General features: G+C 39.9%; 1 protein-coding gene across 1 annotated transcript in view; it reads left to right on the top strand.

Annotated features, from left to right (window-relative positions):
• The first annotated feature begins 1,281 nt into the window (after positions 1–1,281).
• The window catches only part of RhoGAP102A (Rho GTPase activating protein at 102A), a 31,166-nt gene continuing 22,419 nt past the window's right edge, over positions 1,282–10,028 (top strand). The window contains exons 1-2 of the mRNA XM_046629787.2: positions 1,282–2,099; positions 2,462–2,871. The gene's annotated coding sequence lies outside the window, so the exon portion shown is untranslated. The remainder of the gene's footprint in view (positions 2,100–2,461; positions 2,872–10,028) is intronic.

The raw sequence follows: 10,028 nt of genomic DNA, 5'->3' as shown, positions 1-10,028 counted from the left end.
AACATCCGAGTACCTCCCCCCGTTACTTGGCAATTTTGATGAGTTTGCACGTGTTTAAGTTTACAATTTTTATACATATCTTCGTTTTCTTAGCTCCACATTGGCGATCGCAACGGTGTTTGACTTTCAGTCGTATTATTTTTATTTTTGTTTTATTCACGATTTACCTATTTTTCCGTAGAGTACTCAAAGTTACAGATATTGCATGCTGCTGAGAGTGGAATGAGCAGCTACTATCGTTTTTTGAACGTCACTCTATTCAGTGCCATGGCATTGGAGCTGGCTAACTATCGTAAAAAAACATTTTGCTTCGTGCAGACAATCAACGAGAAAGTAAGACACAGTTTTCACGGTGAAAATGAGGAAGAATGGTGCGTGTTGCAAAGAATGGAGAATCGTTTGGATGAGTACAGGCGACTATAGCGGCGTTTAAGCATTTGCGTGTGAGATTCTCTCTTCAATATTTCTGTTAGCCATTGTACAAGTTGACGTAACATTTCGCTACAAGTGTCAGTAAAGACATTTCCAATTTCTAGTCCTATGGTTACAAGGTTGGAACGTTAAATGGCTGGTGGTATTTCTTCGTGCCAACTGCCACCAAATTTTGCATCCTCATTCGTCAACAAGTGTACCTTTCCGACATTATGAAGCGTAACAATTTCTTATGATTAATTTACCCGAATGCAGGTAATATGAGCACGACGCATCTGACATTAGTTTCTGAACATCACTATTTTTCTATTTTCACAGGATTGTAGCTCACCAGCTATGATACAAAAACATCTTCCTTTCCACGATACAGACTTCCAAAGCAACAGTAAGAAAAGCAATAACTAGTCAGCAGTTATGCATTAATAACTGACCGGTGAAAATGACGTTTAATCAAATATCTTACTTCCTACAACAGTATACCGATAATCGTTACAATTATCTGATCTCGATCTTCGCTCCGAATAAACCAGCCCACTGTACGCGGTATGCTATACCACCATATTAGTGTACCCATGTCGTGTGATAATTACTTCCGTATCGGATAACAGGGCGTTTCTTGGTAGGTACGAAGATTTTCGCCGATTTTCCGCTACGAGTCGTCCTTTCGACTGCATAAGTTTTGAGAATTCAAAGTCGCGCCTGCCAAATCTTGAGCACGATGACGACCACGACTACACACTACCTACACCTCGGTGCTCGGTAGCAGTAGCGTTAGAAGGACATTGGTTTTAAAATAGTCAGCGTCCCCAGCTGGCACTAGCGATGAAAACTCTGAAAGCGGTGCAGATGCCAGTTGCTGGTCGCTCCTCGAGCATTGAGCATTGCTACGAGAAGAGTTTATATTTCATTGCATATGTTTATGATATAGACGCATCTTTTGTATGCAGAAGTGCGGGCTCGTGTGTACGCGGTTGTACATATAGTATACTTACGTACATACACACCTATGTTAATCCACGTACACGCAGACACGATATACACAGAGGCATCGACGCGAATACATAGAAACAGACGAACACACACACACACGCATGCATGCATGCACGTATGTACGTACGACTGTACACAGGACGGACGCATGCATAGGCATATGTACGATACAAGCAACACATGCGGTATAGTAATATTAAACAATATACATGCTTCTTTCAATGCAGTTGTGATGCCGGTACTGTGAGTAGTGGGCGGATATACAGTGATTATACAATTGTCTCGTTCGCATTGGATTGAATGATGATTATAAAACCATGTGAGGCTTACACAATATAATGTATAATGGTGACCAAGTGAGAATATCAACCGTAAAGTTCGTATATCCGGAAATTAAAAGCCGGTCCTCAGTTGCCGGCGTAACGGATACTTACACGTTGTTTCCGATGGTGAGGTTCACTTGGGCTTTTCCACTACGTACCTAGAACCAACCACTCGTTATTCCGGCAAAAGTTTTGCATACCTACGGCACTCGCGGAACTGAAATTTCGAGAATTTGGTTGCACCGCGTGACAAAATTAAACTTCTGCGACGAATTGTGGCCGTACGTATATGCCTGTAACGTGGGTGTGTAAAATTGTCGTCATTATCGCTGCACTGCACCAACATCGTAAAACGTACGTACAAAGACGTTAACGCTTCGCTGTGTTTAATTAAACGGAATAATTCCATTCTCGCGGTTTATATTTTATTTTCAAATAATATACATTTGAAATAAATTTGACTTGGACATTCAGAAATCGATCTCGTATCCGATCCGCGTGATAGTTTGAACGCGTTATTTGATCAATATCAATTGTTTCGCAATTACCTTCGCCATTCAATTGCAGTTCCATTTACTACAACAGAAATAAACTTGCGTTAATCGTTCAGATTTTTACTATTAAAAGCAGTGGTTCGATTTGTTCGAGGACATGCTACAAAAAGTAAACGAGGAAATAATTTTTCTTTCCATATTTTTAACACTTGTGCGCCCAAGATCTGTCCCATGAATCATCGCAGTGTCAACGACGGTCCGACTTTGTTCTAGTTACCCGATCTAATCATAAATATAAAAATGGACACAGACCACGGGAAATAATGAGAAGAGAATGACAAATAAGTGCGTAGATGCCTGAAATACTTTCAAGTTTTGGCAGTGAAGAATACGTTTAAAATAATGCATCGTTCCGGCATGCTGAAATATCATCCCGCGGTGTGTGAACCAACAATCCAGCTTCGCTAGGTCTGCTCAGGTGGATTTTTTTTTGGCTTACGGGATAGCCAGTTTGCGTCGGTACATATGACTGGCATACGTACACATGCATGTTTATACATAGGGAGAAAATCTGGTACTCATGGGAATTCAAACTACCACGCAGTTCGTCGAAAACAACCACCATATTATCGGTAAGATATCGTATTTGCATTGGGCAGGTTATACATACCTTCGAGAAAATCGCATTGCATGCAAGCTTGACGGAACGTTTTTAAAAATTTTCAACGCAGAGATGAAAGTTTCCCTTAACTTTATAGCTAAGCTTTCCTTGCGATGGATCCATCGACCAACTCTGACGCATGTTATACCTTAATAAGTAATCGTGTGTACAGTGATTGGTTCCCAATTTCGTAACATGTTTGCATTTTCACTGTAACATTTGAACCTGCACTCACACCCTGGTTACCCATCAATCTGGCTCATCCCGATCTGTGAATCTTCACAGAATCGTATTTACCGCAAAAAATGGAAACGGTATCGGGAAAACTCGTCGCATCATTCAATTTCCCGCGTTTTGACAAGGAATTTGTGAATGCAAATATTGGCAATAAAATTTTGTTCTCACCGGCGAACAATACCCAAGTCTGGTTAATCGCGTCGCTGCCATAAGACACTATCGACTAGTAAATTGTTGATTATAATTTTACCAGCACATATTCAAGCACAGATCATCCGAAAAATATTGTTACCCATCGATTTGTACGAATAGGCTCGCAGGTAACGGTCGATTCTTACATGCAGGGGACCTACGAAAATACATGCATAACTTTATTACTCATTCATATACCGTGAAGATAATATAATAGTAGGAAAGGAGATTTATTAGATTCAGAGAGAGAAACTAATCACGTGTTACTTGGTTTCATTTAGCGGTCCACTTTCAGATTAAAACTTCATTTAATCTGACGAAATATTTTCGGGTGACTATACGCATGAACACGGGGGAAAATATATGGGATTCACATGCGCGACGGTATTCAAATGGTGAGCGCTTTACTGCAGTGAAAATTTTCGGGATTGTGGCGATTCATAAGTTCAAAGAATTTAACATCAGTATACTGATAAGTAATTCTTACCGCAATCCCTGTCATTTTTACATAAAAAAAAAGCACTGTCCATATAATATGTAAATCTATTATGTTTTATTTCCTGCGAATAAATAGTTTATTATGTATCTAAAATAGAGTTTAAATATTTGCCTTATCTGACTATGAGAAATGTATTTTCCCATCGCAAATGTCGTTTCATTCTTATTTTGGAAATAGGAATAGATGGTAGATCGCACTTTGTAAGACTCCGACTATCCTCCGCTACAACGGTAGGCGGTTTTAATTGTTATAGGCAAAGAGAGTGCATCAGGTATCTCGATATAATAGTCCGTGCAGTCATTGACTGCAAACGGCAACTTGGCGGAGTGAGAATCGTGTGTGTATTATACCAGTACTTAATACCAGATCTGAAAATCACTACACTCCAAGCCGGGTTTTTCAACACGTGCTGTTAACCGAAATAAAAACGAATAGACGCACGTCGAACGAGCGTCAGCATTTGCTAGTCGACGTAGGTTCATAACGCGGATCAGAAATAGCCTATAGCACCGCTCTCCGATTCACGTCGAACCAGACGTCGTGGATATATATAAATTTAACATACCGAGCGATGGAGATTTCACCCAAGTATATTCAAGCCACGATGCGCATGTTCCAGATATTTCATCGGAATACAACATTATGTGTACTAATACGGGGTTGAGCAAACGATACTCGACCAATTTTTAATCCCAACGTAACTCAGCTGGTAAGGTCAGTTGCTTTCAAGCCTTCGTCTATTCTGAACCCAAGATCGTTCTTGATAATTGGTAATTATGAATAAAAAATTACCATACACTCTGGGTCTGGAAGTGTCATTCTATCGATTTGCAAAATTGTTAGGATTTTGTTCTTCGCAATTTTCGAAATAGTTCGGTTCGAAACCTTGCCGATCTTTCAAGCAATGCGTCTCGACACGGTGCTCTTGTTGACCGTAATCGATAGGTAAAGATGACCAACTCTTGGCGAATTAAGTATTTTGATTGATAGAACGGTCAGAGGTTTAGGTTGAACAGAGTCGCGGATGTATTCGAAATGTACACCGAAGTATAAGGTACAATCTCAACCCCAGTTTCAATTCGTTTTCCATCTTCTTCTACGCCTGGTTCGTGATTACATCATTAAAGTTATGTATATACTCTTTACGTTAGTTCTCCCTTCTAAGCATGATGTCGTTTTAAGGAGTTCCCCTACAGCATACCTGGGCTGCGATGCTGTAATTTCACTTTTTACATTTCCCACCATCCAAGTATTCTGATTGGTTTACAAAGTTTACTCAACCAATCGGAAAGCTTGGATGGTGGAAAATGTGAAAAGTGAAATTACAGAATCACAGCCCTGTATCTTATGTGTAAGATTTTTTAAAGATCGTCCAAGTGTGATCAAAATAAGAGTAGGCTTATTACTCACCCAAAATATTGATGAGTAATATCCAGAAAGATCGAAAGTCTGTTAGAAATAAGGTTAGCAATGACGCAGGATGAGCGGTGTTCCTTACTCGTTACAAGATAAATAACTCAATTCCTGGAGTAACATCATTCGTCTTTTGGTACACGGATCACTGATTTGATAGCAGTTTAGAATGTTGCGCTCACCTGAACATTGCGCGCATTGCACAAAATTTTCATTTAAGTATTCTATGATTTGTACTGAGATCGTGTTTCACAACATTTCGCGTGTTATGTAGGTAGTCAATTTTTTCTATCTATTCGCTACAGCACGGACTTACGCTACAGTTATTTTGAATTGTTTTATTTTCAATTACTCAAACCTGGCGTATAACAATCTTTCAATTTGAACGATTGATAATTGAATTTTTCGCAAATTTTTGGGAATTCGGTTAATCAAGCGTTTTGCAATGTGTGTGTGAAACGATTTTGCGTTTCTTGGATATTCTGAAGTAAATATTTTTTGAAAGTTAATTTTTTTGTGACTTTCCCGTTCCCTTTGACAGGGACTGCTCTGCCCAAAATGACAATTTGGTTCTATGGTTGAATGAGAAAACGTGCGATTAACGTAAAAACCTTCTGCATTCGCATGACTGTAATTACGTTTGCCCATCACTTTATTACACAGACATATGTTCACATTCGACGGGTTTATTATAATACAGTCAAGACGTAATAAAATTGTATCGAGCATTGCGACATAATTGTATGTTGATGGTATTCTGCATTCAGCATGAACACGATGGAAAGATTGATGTAAATTTAGTTAGTTTTCAAATATCCCCCCCCCCCCCCCCCCCCCCCGCTTTTGATAACGGTAGACTGCTACTTACAGGTACACGCATAAAAAACACTAACGACGATGTAAGCGAGCTATCCGTCAATGAACGACGGACACTCGCTGCCCCGATTCCTGTTTTCGACGCAACTCGATTCATCGCGTCATCAGAGTTATTCGTTGGATACGATTGCCATCTGGCATCTGACGTAGGAACGACGGTTTTCTCCCCGACTGACCGACCGGACCGTGTCGTACCTCGGGTGGAGGAAACCGGAAAAAATATTCTTCAACTTCGTTACCTCCTACCGTATCTAGCGTGTTATATTTTATTTAATCCTTTCGCATTTTACTTAATTTTTTCGCAGTCAGCCGATCTTTGAACATTCAATCAAGAGCAGAAATCGAACGTCTGTGGTAATATACCGGATTATTTCCTCGGAAAGCCCCATAGGGACCCCTAATTATAGGCAATTCAAGGAGAAGTTCACTCTAAGCAGCTCCGAGTTTGCGGGTGACTGTGTACCCTGGGTTGCCTATGATTTAGGGCCCCTATAAAGTTCTTTGACGTTAAGTAACCCGGTGTACACCCTTTTGCGGTAAGAGTGTAGGAAACGTTTCATCTATCGTTCGAGTAACGAATCAATTGGCGCAAGCTCATTGCCGGATGGTGGCGTCCCGATCGCGACACGGTCGAAGCTCAGCTTGCGGAATCTAACTATGTATATCTATGTATAACCAGCTACCCGGTATTGCGATGTATTCACTGATGTATTCGAGGGTCGGAGCCAGTCGTCGGTCTGCGAGCATCGGCGACCTTGCGATATTTTTGCGCAACTAAAAATAATCGCGCATTTTATAACTGCTACGCAAAGCTGATCGCCCAGACTATCCTAGTTTTATAGACGGACAGATTCACCGATTCCCAAATCAAAGCCAACTCTTAACGTTGCAGCATTAAGGTTTCACCGTATACGGTGCACGCCTGGTGCGATCCTTCCGGGTTTCAACCGCAATAGAAACAAGGAATCCGTGCGTTTGATGCGCTCGCTGAACCAAACAACGAATCACGAAATAATAACGAACTCGTAATAAAAACTCGTAACTGTTTATTTCACAAATATATTGAATATCAGGTTATACGTATACAATTTCACACGATATAAATTTCAGATCACGTAGTAAATGGGATTGGTTACGCGTTTTTAACTACTCGTTGATACGGACATGTTCTTTAATTAAAAAAGTCCCGAATGGGCGTTGCCGCCGATCGTTCGTTTCTCTAGACATTTCATTGATCCTTGAATTCTCAACACTCCTCTCTCTGATACTTCTCATCAAATGTACGTGCATGCAAGTGTTATTCAAAGATGAGAAATCATTTGGCACAAATGTCATCAACCCGCGCAGTCGCCGTCAAGGGAATCGATGTCTTTCGTCTGAGTGAAATAATTCCGAGAAATTTCTTGCGGGACTTACGTATAATTATCTCAACTTTCACCAAACGTTCCCTGAGGTCAATTCAACGAATAAAAAATCAAACGGTCAATTTAGATTACATATTACATACCTATATTTTACATGTTGCAAGCATGTCCGTAAGCCATGTGTCACAGTACAGTTAAGCACGTCATTTAATATGGAAAGCGAATCGATGTTTCATTTTGCATCTGCATGTCTTCTCTTGAACAAGAAACACGCAATCAGTGTTGCTATTTTAATCACACTTCTATAACGTGAAATATCACCGCATGCGAAATCCTCGGTCGTGCTCTCGGCACCTTCTTAACTTATTGTCAGCTTGGGCACTAGAATTTAACCCGAAATTCGTGGACCTTGTACATTTCTACATGTAAAGCTTCTCAAATTATCTGTTTACTTCCCGGTGAGATCTATTATAAACAGAAATCCGACAGCATGCATTTTTCTCCTCAGCCTGACGACTTTTCTATTACAGGTTTTTTAAATTTTTCAACATATAAACAATTGTGCAGGATCTGGGAACATCCAGTAAATTTCCTGTATCCTCAAATAATCTATTCATCATACGCAAATAGCTGTTGGTCACATTGACCATCCCTTTTGAACTTCCATCATTTTTCTCCCACACTCGAACCGAGCGTATCCAGCTTCTTCGCCCTGTGCTGTAAAAATAACTTGACAATCCGTTTCACAGGTGTAACGCACCACAGAGTTCGTCAGTTTTTGTAGTCTCGCCAGTATGTTACCCTCGTGCCGTCTTTTAATCCGAACGCCGGTCTATTTCTCGCCAGACAATCGAGCCAGAAATACCAACATGGCCACCACGTTAATTTTGGTACACTCACATGACGGTCACTCATCATTCGTCGCAGCGTACATTGTCTGGATCTAACCTACCTTAAAGAAATGCTTGACTCCAAGGCCGGTGACATTTGTACGACAAATATGGCCATTTTTCGTACTCCAAATTGATTGCATACGGATATGGTATACACCAGATCGTATGAAAAAAAACAAGACTTGCGTTATTCATTTTTTCATTATTTGTGCAAAGTATCAACAGAATATTCCGAGAATGAAAATTGTAAATGCATGCACAGCTAGTTTTTCACATATTGTATATTTCTTCGATTGTGGTCTGCTGCAATAATTATTCGTATATGCTGCAAGTCCTAAACTTACTGACAATCACTTGAGATCGTCACACCACGGTAGCGAAATAACAATAACAATCATTGTATATATACCAGGGGTAATTGTAAACTGCACATTCAAGGCAAACTAAATTCCGTTGGTTAGAACTTGTGCTGCTGGTGCCATACACCAATAATTCTATAGCCGCCGGTGCTGCTATGGAAACAAGGAATGAAAACAAGACCTTTGGGATTCGTTTAAAAATTAAGGAATTTACATCTCAGTTAACCACATATTTACACTCATAAGATTACGTTAGATGAAAATACAGACCCACAGTTCTGTAACGTGTGTTACCTGTTTGCCTTCGGATTCTAGTCAAATGTCTGCTTTACGCTCAACTTACGAAAGGAGCAGATCAATTGCACATAAGTAGGAAGTCATGTTGAAAATTGAGGCAATTAGTGTGCAAACCTAGTATGTACGTTCATCCGTTGTACAGTTATCAAAATATTTTCTTCTTCGGTGAAGATTGTGAATGGCCCGGAATTATATGATTCAACTACACAAAGTATAACATACAGTGTATAGGAACGTGCAGTATAGACATTCTACTAGACTATATTTTCCGAAGGAAATTACATTAAAGAAACATTCACATGTTCTGTTATCTTTCACTCGTCTTAATTTGTGATCCGTTCGTGGGCAATCATTGCCTCAACCTGGTAACAGGTTCAAAAAATCGAAGAGAAACGCTCTCTCGCATTGAGATCTGACGCATTTTGTTTAGGTTATCGTTTTGTCAATATATCATGTAACGTAAGTGAAAAAACAGTTATTTTTTCTAAGGTATATATATACATTCCGAGTGCAATAGGGCTAACTTGTAAATGATTTTGGATTAATTACAATGTGGCTTTTATAAGATGTTTTGTAAAACTTGGCGTCCGACAAGTCAAATGCACTGAGAAGCAGCAACGTCATTTACGTTGGAAACCTTTCGCATGTCTCACACTTCCGTGAGATGTTACGCATCTATCCTAAGAGCCGCACTTTCTTTATAATCATGATACTCATAGCGTGTAACCGGTAGGATTAAGACCACCGCGCGTCTATCCTAATGTGTTTATAATCCTCAACATTTGCCAAGTATTCCGACGCCATGCCCCGATAATTATAGTCGATCAGAGTCGAAGGCGCGACGGGTGAAGCTGCCGGCAGTCGTGCTGTACATAATTTTTTCTCGCTATGAATCACAAAGATATTTTCATAGTTTTCGACTTTTCCATCTGACATTTCTATTTATCTTTGTTTAAAAATTTCTAACAGACACGTTGATCGCAAGCTCTGCAAAGCTG

This window comes from Neodiprion pinetum, chromosome 5 (genome assembly GCF_021155775.2).
Source record: "Neodiprion pinetum isolate iyNeoPine1 chromosome 5, iyNeoPine1.2, whole genome shotgun sequence".
Taxonomy (NCBI): Eukaryota; Metazoa; Arthropoda; class Insecta; order Hymenoptera; family Diprionidae; genus Neodiprion; species Neodiprion pinetum.
The sequence above is the reverse complement of the archived record's forward strand: the minus strand, read 5'-3'. Positions and strand labels throughout refer to the sequence as shown.